This window comes from Salvelinus sp. IW2-2015, linkage group LG19, assembly GCF_002910315.2.
Source record: "Salvelinus sp. IW2-2015 linkage group LG19, ASM291031v2, whole genome shotgun sequence".
In the NCBI taxonomy this organism is placed as follows: domain Eukaryota; kingdom Metazoa; phylum Chordata; class Actinopteri; order Salmoniformes; family Salmonidae; genus Salvelinus; species Salvelinus sp. IW2-2015.
Genome location: NC_036859.1, coordinates 1536153 through 1556242, shown reverse-complemented (window position 1 = coordinate 1556242; position 20090 = coordinate 1536153). Strand labels below are relative to the sequence as shown.

General features: G+C 44.2%; 1 pseudogene; it reads left to right on the top strand.

The window, feature by feature from the left end:
• The first annotated feature begins 5759 nt into the window (after nt 1-5759).
• Nucleotides 5760-20090, top strand: part of LOC111979531 (DNA ligase 1-like) — a 30347-nt pseudogene continuing 16016 nt past the window's right edge.

Here is a 20090-nt window from a genome sequence, read left to right as displayed (position 1 = left end):
CTGGGCCCGGGAAGCAGGCAGTTTAATTTGGGCATGCTTTTCATCCAAAATTCCGAATGCTGCCCCCTACCCTAGAGAAGTTAAACAGGCTAGTAATAGGGGTTGCAATAATTTCGGCAGATCATTTTAGAAAGAGGGTCCAGATTGTCTAGCCTGGCTGATTTGTAGGGGTCCAGATTTTGCAGCTCTTTCAGAACATCAGCTATGTGGATTTGGGTGAAGGAGAAGTGGGGGAGGTTTGGGCGAGTTGCTGTGGGGAGCGCAGGGCTGTTGACCGGGGTAGGGGTAGCCAGGTGGAAAGCATGGCCAGCCGTAGATAAATGCTTATTGAAATTCTCAATTATTGTGGATTTATCGGTAGTGACAGTGTTTCCTAGCCTCAGTGCAGTGGGCAGTTGGGAGGAGGTGCTCTTATTCTCCATGGACTTTACAGTGTCCCAGAACAGTGTCCCAGTCTACAGTGTCCCAGTGTCTTGGTTTGAAAACAGCAGAGGTGTATTTGGAGGGCGAGTTAGTTAGGATGATATCTATGAGGGTGCCCGTGTTTACGGATTTGGGGTTGTACCTGGTAGGTTCATTGATCATTTGTGTGAGATTGAGGGCATCAAGCTTAGATTGTAGGATGGTCAGGGTGTTAAGCATGTCCCAGTTTAGGTCACCTAGCAGCATGAGCTCAGAAGATCGATGGGGGGCAATCAATTCACATATGGTGTCCAGGGCACAGCTGGGGGCAGAGGGTGGTCTTTAGCAAGCGGCAACGGTGAGAGACTTGTTTCTGGAAAGGTTGATTTTTAGAAGTAGAAGCTCGAATTGTTTTGGTACAGACCTGGATAGTAAGACAGAACTCTGCAGGCTATCTCTGCAGTAGATTGCAACACCGCCCCCTTTGGCAGTTCTATCTTGGCGGAAAATGTTATAGTTAGGGATGGAAATTTCAGGGTTTTTGGTAGTTTTCCTAAGCCAGGATTCAGACACGGCTAAGACATCCGGGTTGGCAGAATGTGCTAAAGCAGTGAATAAAGTAAACTTTGGGAGTAGGCTTCTAATGTTAACATGCATGAAACCAAGGCTTTTACGGTTACAGAAGTCAATAAATGAGAGCACCTGGGGAGTAGGAGTGGAGCTAAGCACTGCAGGTCCTTGATTAACCTCTACATCACCAGAGGAGAAGTAGGATAAGGGTACGGCTAAAGGCTATAAGAACTGGCTGTCTAGCACGTTCGGAACAGAGAGTAAAGGAAGCAGGTTTCTGGGCACGATAGCATAGATTCAAGGCATAATGTACAGACAAAGGTATGGTAGGAAGAGAGTACATTGGAGGTAGACCTAGGCATTGAGTAATGATGAGAGAGATATAGTCTCAACCAGGTGATGTCATCGCATATGTGGGAGGTGGAACAACATGGTTGGTTAAGGCATATTGAGCAGGGCTAGAGACTCTATAGTGAAATAAGACCATAATCACTAACCAGGTCAGTAATGGACAAGGCATATTGATATTAGGGAGAAACATGCGTAGCCAAGTGATCGTATGGGTCCAGTGAGTGGTTGGGCTGGCTGAGGACACTGCGATTCAGACAGTTAGCAGGCCGGGGATAGCAAGCTAGCAGTTAGCAGGCCGGGGATAGCAAGCTAGCATAAGGGCCTTAGAGGGACGTCGCGATGGGGGAAAGTCTGTTTTTGCCTCCTCATGCGGTGACGTCGATAAACCAGTTGTGGAATTAGTAGGGTTCCAAGTAGCAGATGGGTCCAATTGGCAAAATGGGTCCAAGTGGTCCAAGAAACTGGCCGATGGATCAGCTAACAGTCCAATATGCTATAGATAGCTAGCAGGCCGCTGTTAGCAGAATGGGCCTTCAGGGGACGTCGCGCCTGAGGGGCCTGTTGGGCAGATTATGTCGTTATTCCAGTCGTGAAGGATCGGCGGGGTTCCATGCCCCGTACCGGCAGTAGAAGGGGTCCGGATATTGTAGCCGAGGAGTGGGCTTCTGGAGTAGCCCAGGAGCCCTAGCCGGGAGATGGGTCTAGCATGGGCTAGCTCCAGGCTAGTTGGTGCTTGCTCCGGGACGGAAACGTTAGCCAGGAGTAGCCAACCCGGGTTAGCTAGCTGCCACGATCCAGATGAAAAGGTTCAGAGTTTGCGGTAGGAATCCCGGGGATATGGAGAGAAAAATAGGTCCGGTATGCTCTGGTTTTAAACGCGTTGTACGAACTGGCGAGAGCTTTCCAGGCTAAAGGTTAGCTGATGACCGCTAGCAGTGGTTAGCTGACTGATAGCTGGTAGCTAGTTAGCTAGCTAGCTTCAGTTGAGGTATTCCAGTTCGGAGGTAAATAGAAATACTTTAGAAGAAAAAAAAACAGATCCACACCACATTGGGTGAGGCGGGTTGCAGGAGAGTACTTTGAAGTTGAGGTTTAGGAAAAATATTAAAAAGAATGCGAAGAAAAATATATAAAAATATATATACATGGGACGGGACAAGACAAAGACGTCTGACTGCTACGCATTCTTGGAATGGTATTTCCACAAATTTACTTTTAACTAGGCACACCTGTTAATTTAAATGCATTCCAGATGACTACATCATGAAGCTGGTTGAGAGAATGCCAAGAGTGTGCAAAGCTGTCAAGGCAATCGGTGGCTACTTTGAAGAATCTCAAATATATATTTTGATTTGTTTAGCACTTTTTTTTTAAACTACATGATTCTTTGTGTTTTCAATAGTTTGTCTTCACTAATTCTACAATGTAGAAAATAATAAAGAAAAAGGGAAAACCCTGGAATGAATAGGTGTGTCAACTTTTGACTTGTACTGTTGATTCTTTAAGAATATAACTTGGAAATGCCTCAAGCTTAAACTGTACCCCATCAGAACCCAAAATATACACTCTTTTGCATCAATGTTTGTGAAGAACTTAAATCGAAACAAACACTGTATGGCCTGAACATGGTTACAACTATAATTTTGATAAATCATTGCATCCATAGGTGTCTATGAATTTCAGTGGTTACAATTCTGCAGGCCCATCGCTCGGCTTTATAAACTCAGCAAGAAAAAAAAAATCCTCTCGCTGTCAACTGCGTTTATTTTCAGCAAACTTAACATGTGTAAATATTTGTATGAACATAAGAATCAACAACTGAGCCATAAACTGAACAAGTTCCACAGACGTGACTAACAGAAATGTAATAATGTGTCCCTGAACAAAGGGGGGATAAAAAATCTAAAGTAACAGTCAGTATCTGGTGTGGCCACCAGCTGCATTAAGTACTGCAGTGCATCTCTTCCTCATGGACTGCACCAGATTTGCCAGTTCTTGCTGTGAGATGTTACCCCACTCTTCCACCAAGGCACCTGCAAGTTCTCGGACATTTCTGGGGGGAATAGCCATAGCCCTCACCCTCCAATCCAACAGGTCCCAAATGTGCTCAATGGGATTGAGAACCGGGGGCTCTTCGCTGGTCATGGCAGAACACTGACATTCCTGTCTTGCAGGAAATCACGCACAGAACGAACAGTATGGCTGGTGGCATTGTCATGCTGGAGGGTCATGTCAGGATGAGCCTGCAGGAAGGGTACCACATGAGGGAGGAGGTCTTCCCTGTAATGCACAGCGTTGAGATTGCCTGCAATGACAACAAGCTCAGTCCGATGATGCTGTGACACACCGCCCCAGACCATGACGGACCCTCCACCTCCAAATCGATCCCGCTCCAGAGTACAGGCCTCTGTGTAACGCTCATTCCTTTGACGATAAACGCGAATCCGACCATCACCCCTGGTGAGACAAAACCGCGACTCGTCAGTGAAGAGCACTTTTTGCCAGTCTTGTCTGGTCCAGGGACGGTGGGTTTGTGCCCATAGGCGACGTCATTGCCGGTGATGTCTGGTGAGGACCTGCCTTACAACAGGCCTACAAGCCCTCAGTCCAGCCTCTCTCAGAGAGCCTGTTGCGGACAGTCTGAGCACTGATGGAGGGATTGTGCGTTCCTGGAGGGATTGTGCGTTCCTGCTGTAACTCGGGCAGTTGTTGCCATCCTGTACCTGTCCCGCAGGTGTGATGTTCGGATGTACCGATCCTGTGCAGGTGTTGTTACACGTGGTCTGCCACTGTGAGGACGATCAGCTGTCCATCCTGTCTCCCTGTAGCGCTGTCTTAGGCGTCTCACAGTACGGACATTGCAATTTATTGCCCTGGCCACATCTGCAGTCCTCATGCCTCCTTGCAGCATGCCTAAGGCACGTTCACGCAGATGAGCAGGGACCCTGGGCATCTTTATTTTGGTGTTTTTCAGAGTCAGTAGAAATGCCTCTAGTGTTTTCATAACTGTGACCTTAATTGCCTGTAAGCTGTTTGTGTCTTAACGACTGTTCCACAGGTGCATGTTCATTAATTGTTTATGGTTGAACAAGCATGGGAAACAGTGTTTAAACCCTTAACAATGAAGATCTGTGAAGTTATTTGGATTTTTACAAATTATCTTTGAGAGACAGGGTCCTGAAAAAGAGTTTACCTAAACAGGCAGGGTGACCACTTTGTTTCAACTGCAGATCCTAGCTTTAAGGCCAGGGGTGACGATGGCAGGGTTGTCACCGAGTTTCACCATCTATACAGGAAACTGGTAACCTGCTTTTGAAGGTGGTGGTAGAGTACTTTTCTGCGTCTCAAATGGCACATATTGCAGTACTTTTGACCAGAACTCTATGCGTTCTGGTCAAAAGTAGTGCACTACAAAAAGGAATAGGGTTCCACTTGGGACCTAGCCGTTCCTTGGATGACAAAGCAATTAGCTGTGGTGAAAGCAAACAGACTGGTCTAGGATGATGTGATAGTTTGTTGTCTGTCTAAAAAAAAAATCATCCTTGTGTCATGACGTGGCCCTTTTTGGGTATAGATAGTGGCTTTTCTCACTCACACACAGGTTCTGTTATCTCAGATCGTAAATTCCTGGAGGAGACTCTCTCGCAAAGGCCATACAGAAAGAGACGCATAGAGAGAACAAAGGATTTCACATGGCTAACTCCTAAATCCCCAAAATGGGGATTTGATACTAAAGGTCCACTTGTGAGGAGGTGGGAATAGTCCGTGGACTCTTAAGGGAGAGGTATGACGAGTGCGTTTCATTTGGTGACCTCCGAGAGGACAGGAAACACACAGAATTAGATCTCTGAATATGTACATTTCTCAATTATGGTGTTTGCATATAATTCTTGTATAAAATGAATGAGTAAAGATGAAACTATTTGTGAAATGTAAGGTGATAAACCTTTCAATGAAGGAGAATTGTATTCCTTTAAAGTGTAACCAAGTCATTGGCTCGCCCCCGTGAGCACAGACATGACCTGGCGTAATGGACCAGCCCTTTTCTACTGTTACGAATAAAAAACCCTCCTGAGGAAATCCTCTTCAAACCACAAAAACCTCAGACTCCGCTAAGGTTGCAATGGTTGTTGAATTCCTAACCATACCACGTGAAGCTGATGCTACACGGGTGAAAATGGTTCAACTCTGAGACTATCGATCCCGACAGAATAAGAGCAAATCTTAGATACTAATTACTAGTCTGCAGCTAGAAATTGTCAACCTGGGATGTGAAGACCGACAACTAGAGGTCGACCGATTAATCGGAATGGCTGATTTTAATTCGGGCCGATTTCAAGTTTTCATAACAATCGGTAATCGGCATTTTTGGATACAGATTATGGCCGATTACATTGCACTCCACAGGAGACTGCGTGGCAGGTTGACTACCTGTTATGCGAGTGCAGCAAGGAGCCAAGGTAAGGTGCTAGCTAGCATTAAACTTATCTTATAAAAAAAATCAATGATGATATTTCTAGTTTATCTAGCTTGTCCTGCGTTGCATATAATCGATGCGGTGCCTGTTAATTTATCATTGAATCACAGCCTACTTCGCCAAACGGGTGATTTAACAAGCGCATTCGCGAAAAAAGCACTGTCGTTGCAGCAATGTGTACCTAACTATAAACATCAATGCCTTTCTTTAAAATCAATACACAAGTATATATTTTTAAACCTGCATATTTAGTTAATATTGCCTGCTAACATGAATTTCTTTTAACTAGGAAATTGTGTCACTTCTCTTGCGTTCTGTGCAACAGAGTCAGTGTATATGCAGCAGTGTGGGTCGTCTGTGTCACGTTCCTGACCTGTTTTCTTTTGTCTTGTATTTATTTAGTTGGTCAGGGCGTGAGTTGGGTGGGTTTGTCTATGTGTGATTTTCTATGTTGGGATTTTGTGTTCGGCCTGGTATGATTCTCAATCAGAGGCAGCTGTCAATCGTTGTCCCTGATTGAGAATCATACTTAGGCAGCCTGGGTTTCACGTGTGTTTTGTGGGTGTTTGTTCCTGTGTCAGTGTTTGTGCCACACAGGACTGTTTCGGKTTTGTCACGTTTGTTGGTTGTTTTGTATTTTGAAGTGTTTTGTTGACTTTCATTAAATAATGAACACTAACCACTCTGCGTTTTGGTCCTCTCCGTCTGTCAGCGAGGACAGCCGTTACAGTCTGGCTCGTTTCGAACTGTGTGAAGACCATTTCTTCCTAACAAAGACAGCCAACTTCTCCAAACGGGGGATGATTTAACAAAAGCGCATTTGCGAAAAAAGCACAATCGTTGCACAAATGTACCTAACCATAAACATCAATGCCTTTCTTAAAATCAATACACAGAAGTATATATATTTAAACCTGCATATTTAGTTAATAGAAATKAATGTTAGCAGGCAATATTAACTAGGGAAATTGTYACTTCTCTTGCATTCATTGCRCGCAGAGTCAGGGTATATGCAACAGTTTGGGCCGCCTGGCCCGTTGCGAACTAATTTGCCAGAATTTTACATAATTATGTCAACATTGAAGGTTGTACAATGTAACAGCAATATTTAGTATTTAAATACGGTTCCGTATTTCACTGAAAGAATAAACGTTTCGTTTTCRAAATGATAGTTTCCGGATTTGACCATATTAATGACCTAAGGCTCATATTTCTGTGTGTTATTATATTATAATTAAGTCTATGATTTGATAGAGCAGTCTGACTGAGCGGTGGTAGGCAGCAGCAGGCTTGTAAGCATTCATTCAAACAGCACTTTCCTGCRTTTGCCAGCAGCTCTTCGCTGTGCTTCAAGCATTGCGCTGTTTATGACTTCAAGCCTATCAACTCCTGAGATTAGGCTGGCAATACCAAAGTACCTATTAGAACATCCAATAGTCAAAGGTATATGAAATACAAATGGTATAGAGAGAAATAGTCCTATAACTACAACGTAAAACTTTTTACCTGGGAATATTGAAGACTCATGTTAAAAGGAACCACCAGCTTTCATATGTTCTCATGTTCTGAGCAAGGAACTTAAACCTTAGCTTTTTTACATGGCACATATTGCACTTTTACTTCTCCAACACTTTGTTTTTGCATTATTTAAACCAAATTGAGCATGTTTCATTATTTATTTGAGACTAAATTGATTTTATTGACGTATTATATTAAGTTAAAATAAGTGTTCATTCAGTATTGTTGTAATTGTCATTATTACAAATATATATAAAAATAAATAAACACATTTTAAAAACGGCCGATTTAATCGGTATCGGCTTTCTTTCGGTCCTCCAATAATCGGTATTGGCATTGAAAAATCATAATCGGTCGACCTCTGCCGACAACCGCCGAAACATCTATTCTATGAGAACATTTCGGAACGGTACTCTGAAGTATCCATTTTAACCACGAAAKACTTGATCTTCAGGGAAGCAGAGAGCTAGAGAGACTCGTATGAACTCCAGACGGACGATTCCAAGAAGAGATCACGACGACACACTTGAGCGTAAATATATATTGATTGCAGTTATTCCCAAATGAGTGAGCATTCATGTGCAAAGGAGTAGCATTTCAATTAATATAATTATCAACTGTGTAGTGATTCCTTTTTTCTTTCCCGCTGTTCTCAGTCCACACCCACTTCCATTTGTCCACCAAGCCGTCATATCGGCTTAGCCCACTAGGGAACCTCCCCAATCATTTCCTTGTAACCATATCTGTTTGTTTGTTTTTGCATTTCTGTGATTATTTAGTTAGTAAATAAATGATTAAGACAATTGGTGTATGGATGATTCATAGTAAAGGCTGGGTTCGTGCAGATAACCAACAATTTACGACGTTTGGAATGAGACTAACATGAGGTAAAGAATAATTCATTAATTAGACTAATTGATCAGATATTAAATTATCTGAAGAGTTATATTAGGACAATTATAACTTTAATCTTAAGATTTCCTTGGTGCCCTGACTTCCTAGTTAATTACATTTACATGATTARWYTAATCATGTAATAATAATTACAGAGAAGTGATTTGATAAACAAGTCTTCACTTTTAATGAYGACAAAGACACRACACTTGCTAGACCTGTCAAAAGTCCTCTCAAAGTGCAGAATGGAGTCCACAACGAGCCTGATTCGCAAGTAAAAAAGTTCAGTAAACGCAGTCGTCAGATCCTGGACAGTGATGAGGCTCCAGTCGGGAAAGAACAGGCAGTCAAACAGGAACAAGAGGACAGGGCTGTCCTACCCAAGAAGGAAAAGGTAGCTACTACATTTCCCACCACATTTCCTTCTCTATGTAAACCATCTCTAATAAAAGAGATTATTTGCACACCCTGCACTGGGCCTGTATTCACAAAGCGCCTCATAGTAGGATCAGGTACCCCCTGGCCATGTAATCTTATTCATTAGAATCTAAAAGGCAAAAACAGGTTCTAGATCAGCACTCCTACTTTAAGACCCTTGAAACATATGGCCCCTGGTCTATGCAATTAAAGACAAGAGGCAAAGTGTGTGTGCACGCACACGTGTGTGTGTATATATAGATCTGAGTAAGAACTTTTGTCTTTCCCCCACAGGATGAAGTATTCMAGGCAGTCCCCAACCCCTTGTACCCTGCTGCTGCCCCCGTCACTCCTGCTACACCGGTGACCCCAGCTGCCACCCCTGAAACTGCCACGTCCACCTCACCTTCAGTAATACTCAAGCGCCGGACCGGTCAGTCTCTAAACAAGTCCCTCAGCCTCTAATAACACGCTGTTAACTATCTATCTATCTAATGCAGCTTGCATTTTCAAAGGTGTTTGAAAAATGAAAAACACTCGTATATCTGGTCTTACTCGTTGCAGGAACGTGGGAATTATTACTAAAAGTAAAGAGAAGCTTGCTCACAAGTTGTTTGAAAAAGGAATTAGGCTGCATAATTACACACATGTGCTCAGTAGTAATGCATCTCTATTTTTCTGTGTCATCTCTGTCGCAAGGAAGCAGTTCCCAAAGAGAAAAGCTGGAGTGGGGAGTGGCAGTGAGGAGGAGGTGAAGAGGAACAAGGACGCCGAGGCAAGTGAAAAAAAAGGTTGACAGCACAGGTAAGGTTTATTTTCTCCCATTTACAAGTGTGTTGCTTCTTACCCCTTGTATTGCATCACTATATTTCTCTCTTTCTCTGTAGAGAATGAAGAGGAAGCGATGGAGGTGGGAGGAGGGGGGGGGGGGGAGTGTGGATACGCTAAGGTAGCGCTTAGAGAAAAAAACAGAGCAGAAAGAGACCGGTGAAGACTAAAGACGAAGAGAAGGAGAAAGAAATTGATGTGAAAGAGACCATGACCGAAAAGGTGGAGGATGATGGAAAGAAGTTGAAGGAAAAAGAGAAGGGAAAAAGGCCTAAAACTCCAAAGATGGCAGTAAAGGATGACAAAGAAAAGCAGAAAAGTCTTAAAAATGAAAAGGCAGTAAAGGAGCCGAAAGAAACTGAGGACAAAGTGTCACAAAGCCCCCAAGCCAAGAAAGCCCCTATCAGCAATTTCTTTGGTGAGATTTTTCCCCACACACTTACTTCCTCCCTAGCACTGAAACATCCTATATGAATGAGTTTGCTCTCTGCAGTTTGTTTAGAAGAAACCTGCAGGAGAAACAAGTGTGTCAAATGGCATCCTATTCCCTATATAGTGCACTACTTTTGACCAGAGCCGTATAGGCCCAAACAATTTTAGTGCATTATATAGGGTGCCATTCGGGCCTTAACCTAACTTTGCTATGGGAAGTTTAGAAGAAATCTGAAGTGGTGTAAGAGGCTTATAAGCTGCAGAGATGGCAGTGGAACAAGTAAATGGAACATGCTTTGTACTTCTCTGTTATCTAGCTCCCAGGAAAGCAGCTGTGAAGATGGAGAAACCAGAGGAGAAAAGCGTGGAAGACAAAAAGGAGTAAAAGCGTGGGAAGACAAAAAAAAGTGTAGAAGACAAAAAGGAGAAGAGCGAGGGGTACAAAAAGAAGAGCGAGGGAGAAAGAAAGCTGAGCGCGGAGAAGGGGAAGAGGTGGCTAGTATCACTGAGGACGTTAAAGACAAGAAAGGGTAAGAGGGAGACAACTGCCAATAATGCATATATTTACTTTACACCAGTGGTCACCAACCGATCTCCAAGCCATTCCTTTTTTAAATTATTGTTTTGTACTTTTGACCTGTTTTTCCTCCCTAATTTTGTGATTATCCAATCTGCCAAGCCACATTGCTTCTTGACACACTGCTCCCTTGACCCGGAAACCAGCCGCACCAATGTGCCTGAGGAAACACCGTTCAGCTGGGCTACACCATTTTGTGATGCAAAACATGGGCTAGGCTACATGATGCATGCGACAGATTTGAAAAAGTTGCACACACAAAAAAAAGGCATGTGCTGTGCATCATTCACAAGTGATAATATTCTCACCATTCAGACTATTCTCAATTTAATCTTGTCTTTAAATGTGTGTGAAATGTGTTTTGATTTCAAATGGGACATTTATCATGCACCTGTCAGAGCAGGGGCAGTGTAAAAACAAAAGACGTCATCGGTATGCACTTGAATAGCAAAGGACGCTTTTCCCACTGCTCATTTTCATGCCAGCCAGGCAGGCTACTCTAGTTGTAAAGATTTAGAAAAGTGCTTAATCTATGGAAAGTTGAGAAATAAATATAATAGTCCTAGCCTATAGAAAGCTAATGGGTCCTCTATTAAAAAGAGGCCATCAAATCTGTTTTCTCATGCAATTGCCTAGCCTATAGAAATGTGCCGCATAAACACTTTATTCCCCACATCAACCAGTTATGAGGAGCTGGCTCTCGCTGCCAAACAGGTTCCACTCAAACTCGGAATACCAGGGCACTCATTAAGTGTAATTTCATTTGTATTGATGTCTGAGTGATTTAGAAGGACAATAGAGTGCTGAGTACTGGGCATTAGCGACTGGCTGTTAAGCAAGTTTGGTAGGCTACTAACGACCATCAGAGACATCAGAGCAGTTTTGGAGAAGCCTAGATACCGTGGCTCAATGGTCATGTGGAATTTCACTGCGGTCATGACTCCTGACTGCCGTTGTGGGGGTAATACACTTAAGTGGTAGTACAGAGGAGAAAAATCCCAGGGAAATCAAGTTAGTGGCAGCTGTACAAATAACTAATCCAAAGGACTTTGACTTTTCAAACAAATCAAATTTTATTTGTCACATGCGCCGAATACAACAGGCATGCTTACTTTACAAGCCCTTAACCAAAAATGCAGTTAAGAAGATATCTCCCCCCCCAAAATAATAAGAGATAAGAATAACAAATGATTAAAGAGCAGCAGTAAACAACAATAGCGGGGCTATACACTGGGGGTACCGGTACAGAGTCAATGTGCGGAGGCACCGGTGTCGAGGTAATATGTTCATGTAGGTAGAGTTATTAAAGTGACTATGCATAGATAGAGTAGCAGCAGTGTTCCAGATGGGGGGGGGGGGGGCAATGAAAATAGTCTGGGTAGCCATTTGATTAGATGTTCAGGAGTCTTATGGCTTGAGGGTAGAAGCTATTTAGGAGCCTCTGGGACCTAGACTTGGCACTCTGGTACCGCTTGCCGAGCGAGAGAGACCAGTCTATGACTAGGGTGGCTGGAGTCTTTGACCATTTTTAGGGCCTTCCTCTGACACTGCCTGGTATAGAGGTCCTGGATGGCAGAAAGCTTAGCCCCAGTGATGTACTGGGCCGTACGCACTACCCTCTGTAGTGCCTTGCCGTCGGAGACCGAGAAGTTGCCATACCAGGCAGTGATGCAACCCGTCAGGATGCTCTCGATGGTGCAGCTGTAAAACCTTTTGAGGATCTGAGGACCCATGCCAAATATTTTCAGTCTCCTGGGGGGGGGGTTGGTTTTGTCGTGCCCTCTTCACGACTGTCTTGGTGTGCTTGGACCATGTTAGTTTGTTGGTGATGTGGACGCCAAGGAACTTGAAGCTCTCAACCTGCTCCACTACAGCCCTGTCGATGAGAATGGGGGYGTGCTCGGTCCTCCTTTTCTTGTAGTCCACAATCCTCTCCTTTGTCTTGATCATGTTGAGGGAGAGGTTGTTGTCCTTGCACCACATGGTCAGGTCTCTGACCTCCTCCCTATAAGCGGTCTCATCATTGTCGGTGATGAGGCCTACCACTGTTGTGTCATCGGCTAACTTAATGATGGTGTTGAAGTCGTGCCTGGCCGTGCAGTCATGAGTGAACAGGGAATACAGGAGGGGACTAAGCACACACCCGAGGGGGCCCCCGTGTTGAGGATCAGCGTGGCGATTGTGTTGTTACCTACCCAGTTGCAGAGGGAGGTGTTTAGTCCCAGGGTCCTTAACTTAGTGATGAGCTTTTAGGGCACTCTGGTGTTGAACGCTGAGCTGTAGTCAATGAATAGCATTCTCACATTGGTGTTTATTTTGTCCAGGTGTGAAAGGGCAGTGTGGAGTGCAATAGAGATTGCATCATCTGTGGATCTGTTGGTGCAGTATGCAAATTGGAGTGGGTCTAGGGTTTCTGGGATAATAGTGTTGATGTAAGCCATGACCAGCCTTTCAAAGCWTTACATGGCTACAGAYGTGAGTGCTACGGGTCGGTAGTCATTTAGGCAGGTTACCTTAGTGTTCTTGGGCACAGGGACTATGGTGGTCTGCTTGAAAAATKTTGGTAATACAGACTCAGTCAGGGGTAGGTTGAAAATGCCAGTGAAGACACTTGCCAGTTGGGTCAGCGCATGCTCAGGGTGCACGTCCTGGTAATCCGTCTGGCCCTGCGGCCTTGTGAATGTTGACCTGTTTAAAGGTCTTACTCACGTCGGCCAAGGAGAGCGTGATCACACAGTCGTCCGGAACAGCTGATGCTCTCATGCATGTTTCAGTGTTACTTTCCTCGAAGCGAGCATAGTAGTTATTTAGCTCGTCTGGTAGGCTCGTGTCACTGTACAGCTCTCGGCTGTGCTTCCTTTTGTAGTCTGTAATAGTTTGCAGGCCCTGCCACATCCGACAAGCGTCGGAGCCGGTGTAGCACGATTCGATCTTAGTCCTGTATTGACACTTTGCCTGTTTGTTGGTTCGTCGGGGGGCATAGCAGGAATTCTTATAAGCTTCCGGGTTAGAGTCCCGCTCCTTGAAAGCGTAGCTCTACCCTTTAGCTCAGTGTGAATGTTGCCTGTAATCSATGGCTTCTGGTTGGGGTATGTACATACAGTCACTGTGGGAACGACATCCTCGATGCACTTATTGATAAAGCCAGTGACTGATGTGGTGTACTCCTCCATGCCATCTGAAKAATCCCTGAACATATTCCAGTCTGTGCTAGCAAAACAGTCTTGTAGTTTAGCATCTGCTTCATCTGACCACTTTTTTATAGACCGAGTATCTGGCGCTTCCTGCTTTTAATTTTTGCTTGTAAGCAGGTATCAAGAGGATATAATWATGGTCAGATTTGCCAAATGGAGAGCGAGGGAGAGCTTTGTAAGTGTCACTGTGTGGAGTAAAGGTGGTCTAGAATTTTTTYCCATCTGGTTGCACATTTAACATGCTGATAGAAATKAGGTAAAACTGATTTAAGTTTCCCTGCATTAAAGTCCCCGGCCACAATGAGCGCCACCTCTGGATGTTTGCTTATGGCGATATACAGCTCATTGAGTGCGGTTTTAGTGCCAGCGTCGGTCTGTGGTGGTATGTAGACAGCTACGAAAAGTACAGATAAACTCTCTAGGTAGATAGTGTTGTCTACAGCTTATCATGAGATAATCTACCTCGGGCGAGCAAAACCTTGAGACTTCCTTGGATACCATGCACCAGCTCTGTYTTAGCAGAGGCTGCTGTTCTATTCTGCCGATAGTGTATAACCCACCAGCTGTATGTTATTAATGTTGTCRTTTAGACACGACTCGGTGAAACATAAGGTATTACAGTTWTTAATGTCCCGTTGGTAGGATAAACGTGCTTTCAGTTCGTCCCATTTATTTTCCAGCGATTGAACGTTAGCTAGCTGGACGGAAGGCAAGGGCAGATTAGCCACTCGTCGCTTGATCCTCACAAGGCACCCTGATCTCTCTCCGCAAAATCTCAGTATCCTTTTCCAGTGAATCCCAGGGATCTGGGCCTGGTCGGGTGTCTATATCCCTCCTGTCCGACTCATTGAAGAATAACTCTTTGTCCAGTTTGAGGTGGCAATCCCAGTTTTGATGTCCAGAAGCTCCTTTCGGTCATAAGAGACGGTAGCAGCAAAATTATGTACAAAATAAGTTACGAACAACGCGAAAACAAAACAGCACAGTTGGTTAGGAGCCGATGCATAAAGCTAACACAATATGATGCCCTGTCACCTTATTAATTCAGTCGCTTAATTAGATTAACTAGCAARTTAAACTTAGGGGTCACATTAAAGCAGAATTCTGCGTTTTGAACAAAGGAGAAAAATAACGCATAACTTTTTTTTGTAAAAACAAATGTAAAATGCTTGGCATCAGACTAATTTCGTGCATCAGTTGCACTTCTCCACTCAAATGAGAAATCGCAAACGAGCATTCAATCAGCAGACAGCGCTCTAACTGATGTGTAGCAACTGTTCTCAGTCATGGTGTGGGGTGGCATGGTGTGGGGTGGCATTTCTTTGTGGGGCCGCACAGCCCTCCATGTGCTCGCCAGAGGTAGCCTGACTGCCATTAGGTACCGAGATGAGATCCTGAGAGCCCTTGTGAGACCATATGCTGACACATGCACATTTGTGGCCTGCTGGAGGTCATTTTGCAGGGCTCTGGCAGTGCTCCTCCTTGCACAAAGGCGGAGGTAGCGGTCCTGCTGCTGGGTTGTTGCCCTCCTACGGCCTCTTCCACGTCTCCTGATGTACTGGCCTGTCTCCTGGGTAGCGCCTCCATGCTCTGGACACTACGCTGACAGACACAGCAAACCTTCTTGCCACAGCTCGCATTGATGTGCCATCCTGGATGAGCTGCACTACCTGAGCCACTTGTGTGGGTTGTAGACTCCGTCTCATGCTACCACTAGAGTGAAAGCACCGCCAGCATTCAAAAGTGACCAAAACATCAGCCAGGAAGCATAGGAACTGAGAAGTGGTCTGTGGTCACCACCTGCAGAATCACTCCTTTATTGGGGGTGTCTTGCTAATTGCCTATAATTTCCACCTTTTGTCTATTCCATTTGCACAACAGCATGTGCAATTTATTGTCAATCAGTGTTGCTTCCTAAGTGGACAGTTTGATTTCACAGAAGTGTGATTGACTTGGAGTTACATTGTGTTGTTTAAGTGTTCCCTTTATTTTTTTGAGCATTGTATTTTCTGTCTAGGAAAACTATAGTTGCACGTCCCTGATCACTCTATTGAAGCAAGAGGTTGACTTTTAGTATAAAACGCGACCCCTGTCAATACACAGCTGCACTCACCTGCTCCCGCTTTCTCCCCTTGTGCCATTTACAAACACATGATTGGCTCAACTGTTCTGGTGAACTACGGTAAGTTTCATAATGTGACCGGTGAAATTAACTCCATCTGCTTTATCTCCTACAGTATTGCACAAGTTGACTGCGGGTATTTACTTAAAGTAGCTACGTATTAAAATKTATTAAAACTTTAAAGAAATGGTTTCAACGGTATTGACAAATCATCCAGTGGCTATTTCCAAATACCCGGATATACGGTGTTTACCGTCCATGCCTATAACTTCCATCGTCAGCCAAGTAAAATACATCAGCCTAAAGTCGACAAATTAAAACGGTAGAAAATGTCTTGACGAAAATGCAGCTTCTTTCAATCGCGTTCATCTCTACAACGCCCGTCTGCCTCCCTTTTCTATCGGTCTTGATTTGAGCTAGTGAAGTGCAACATTGTGTCAAATCAATCAACTGGGTGCCACCCAAAGCTGTGACATTGTATCAACTAGCCTATTCCGGGCCAGCAGTTTCCTGCACGACAGCTGTTTTTGCGCAAGGGAAAAGTGTTCAGGTATTTTATGTTTCCACTGGATATATAGGATCATTAGATCATAATATTTTGCTCTTTCACACCGAGGCTTGGTGATTATCGAGGCCAGGAGAGTGTTATAAAGATATTTTCAAGTACTGTGAGGAACTATTGTTGTCATTCACAATGGATGAACAAATAATACTTTGTTGACTTACTGTGTGAGGTGAAGAAAAAATTACTGAGAAGCTCAKCTCATTAGTGATGGTGCTTAAAGACAATCAGAAATCAGACAATCCCAGCAGCTTTGCTGTTTTTGACACTCAAACTGGTGCTCCTGGCAGCTACTACCATACCCCGTTCAAAGGCACATTCACCCACCGAATGGCACACAATCAATGTCTCAAGGCTTAAAAAGAATTTGAACTCTCATCCCCTTCATCTACACTGATTTGAAGTGGATGATTTAACAGGGGACGTCAGTAAGGGATCATAGCWTTCACCTGGATTCACCTAGTCAGTCTGCCATGGAAAGAGCAGGTGTTCCTAATGTCATGAGATTGGGGAGAAAAAAAGTGTAAAATTACAACAACAAAAAGACCCCAAAAAAGTCTTTATTTTCACCATTATTGAACTGATTCTGTTACAACAAGTATTTCTGGTGAGTATTTTTCTGGATMACTGTGCTCATCCCTAGTTTGGGCTCAGACGGACAGATGCAATGCTATTTTAAACATTTGGACCGGATACCGATCTGTAGCAGTGAACCGTAACATCTCTAGTATTTTTTGTATGCATGGGCGGTATAGCGTGTTTTGTATTTTACGATATACCGGTATTAATGCACGGACCGGTTAGGGTTTTTACTTTACGGTATTTGAATGTTTGTTTTGTTAAAGGTGATACGCCGTGTGTAACATCCATTTTTATAGTTTACTTCGCTACTTCAGACATCTCTCTCAGCATGCCGCTTTCCATACAGACCTAGCCCCGCCCCCTGTCACTCAAGGAGCGCACGTGTTGTTCCTAGACCATGCGACACTTGCGTTCAGTCTGCATGGTCAATGCAGCGTATGCAGCAATGTTGATGACAATGATGCTGTTTTCATTTTGCTTCTTAGTATAAAACCAATGGAGTTGTATAATTACACTATTAGTTTGTTTCTTACATCTGCGAACAGCTAGTTTGTCTTTTCTTAGCAAGTTGGGCCTAAATCTTGTTAGCTGCTAATTGTTAGCCACTAACGCTAATCGCTAGCTAGCTAATAAATGTACTGAGTCAGAGCAAAGGTAATTAGCTAACGTAAACTCACCCCATTCCGTACAAATGTGCGCAACCGCAACATTCATACGAGGCTACAAAGAAAACTAATGGGACTGTAGCGACTGTGTTGACTTCAAAATTGGGGGTGTGAACTACGTTTCTATTCAAGCGTTGATCGACATGGTAATGGCTCTATAGTATTGGAGAAAAGTTGAAAAAACAGACCCTCCGTTATCCATCTCTCTCCTTCTCACTATCACGCATTAGTTTCGCTTCCCCACCCGCCATTTTTTTAAAGGCCCGACGGAGCTAATTGCCTTGTTGAATTATGCAGAAACAGGCAGCGTGCGGGTCATGTAATTGATTATGTTGGAAAGGGGAGAAATTGTGCTTTACAATGGTATTGACATTACTGTTGATCTGGAAGTATTACATTTTGGGGCGCTAAAATAAGGTCAATTGTACGGACCAAGGCGATTTACAAAAGTGAGTGAGTTTACATTATACAGCCTGATAATAGCAGTGATTGTGTAGACTTAAATCAGCATGTTATTTGTGCAACAGTATCTTCTAAATCAGAGGAATAAGCAAAGCAAGAACATGTTGGCTACATGAAGTAGCTAAGAGCGAACGTTACATTTTGACAAAGATTACAGGGTCCCCTAGGAAACACTTGTCAACACTTTGGTTCCTACCCTGTCACAATAACTCTTCCCTGGCATTTTTATTCATTGTCATGTCAAACACTATTCAAATTGCCCCCTATTATATTGTAAGTATAGAATGATTACGCTAATTATATTTCCATGATTCCAACTGTTCACCCAAACATGCAACATTTGGTCAAAAATAAGGCCTAGATAGTTTCCCCCCCAATTTCGTGGTATCCATTTGGTAGTTAGTCCTGTCTCATCACTGCAACTCCCGTACGGACTCGGGAGATGCGAAGGTCGAGAGCCGTGCGTCGTCTGGAACAACCCAACCAAGCCCACTTAACCCGGAAGCCAGCCGCACCAATGTGTCGGAGGACACCTTGGTGCACCTGGCGACCTTGTCAGCGTGGTCTGCGCCCGGCCCGCCACAGGAGTTGCTAGTGCGCGATGGGACAAGGACATCCCTGCCGGCCAAACCCTCCCCTAACCCGGATGACGCTGGGCCAATTTTGCGCTGCCCCATGGGTCTCCCGGTCGTGGCTGACTGCTACAGAGCCTGGACTCGAACCCAGTATCTCTAGTGGCACTGCAATGCCTAGACCACTGCGCCACTCGGGAGGCCCTAAGGCCTTGATTGTTTGTCCGTATCGTCCAGCCTACGTGAGTGTGGAAATTAACTCAAATGAGTACAGGAAATGCAGAAATGTATCATATTTATTTTTGGTTGAATTGAACAGTATAAAACAGTCAGAATGGAGAAAGACCCATTTGAAATCACTTGTATGTGTTGTCACCCAAGGGTCACACACTACTCATGAATACCGGCATTTCTTTTTCAAATACCGTGATATGATATTTTGGCCATATCGCTCACCCCTATATGCATGTTCATTTCTCAGGGTGCTTCCCTAATGGCAACCTATTCCCTATAAAGTGCACTACTTTTTACCTGAAATGTTTTCTTCATTGAGTTGAATAGTGCATTGTATACTGTATTAATGTCAATTGTTTCTCCCACCAGACAGAAGACGGACCAGGCCCAGTACGACCCGTCCAGACCCAACTACCACCCGGTGGACAACGCCTGCTGGGGGTGGGGACAGAGGTACGTCCAACCCCCTTGTCACAATTTCACACCCCTCTGTTATATACCTCAACCTGGGTCGTGTTCACTAGGTACTAAACGAAAGCAAAGGGGACGAATCGGAGAGGGACTACCTGAACTTGTCCAACAAATGCTTGTTTTAGTTTTCTGTTCCAAATTGTTTTGCGACAGTGTGCATTTATGAATACTAAATATTGAACAACCTGCACAATACTTTGATTTACATAATGTCTCTCAATGGAGGTGTTTTGACTCTCATTTTCTCTTTCACAGGGTCCCTTATTCAGCTGTTTCATGTACCTTTGAGAAGATTGAGGAAGACTGGCAGGTAAGCTTTTTCCCTAATGTTTGTGCATGTGGAGCTGGCAGCAACTACATTAGCTATTGGCCCAGTTGCAGGATGCAACCTAACCTATTGAGATGAGTCAGATGGTCTGTGTCCCAAATGGCATCCTATTTCCTACATAGTGCAGTTCTTTTGACCAGAGCACTGGTCAAAAGCTGTGCATTATATAAGGAAGAGGGTGCTTATAAGCTCTGGTCAAAAGTAGTGCCCTATAGGGAGTCATTTGGGACGCAGGCAGAGTGTAGATGAGTCCGATGTGTGTGCTGAGTTGAGTTTTCTCTCTTTCTGTTCTTCCTCAGAGGACCTGCTGAGCTGTGTTTACCTGTCTCAATCAGTTGGGTCCTGCTTACCTGGGACTGGAGCTGGGAGTGGGAGAAACTGTACTGATGAAAGCTGTTGCCCAAGCAATTGGTAAGGGACATACACTTGCAT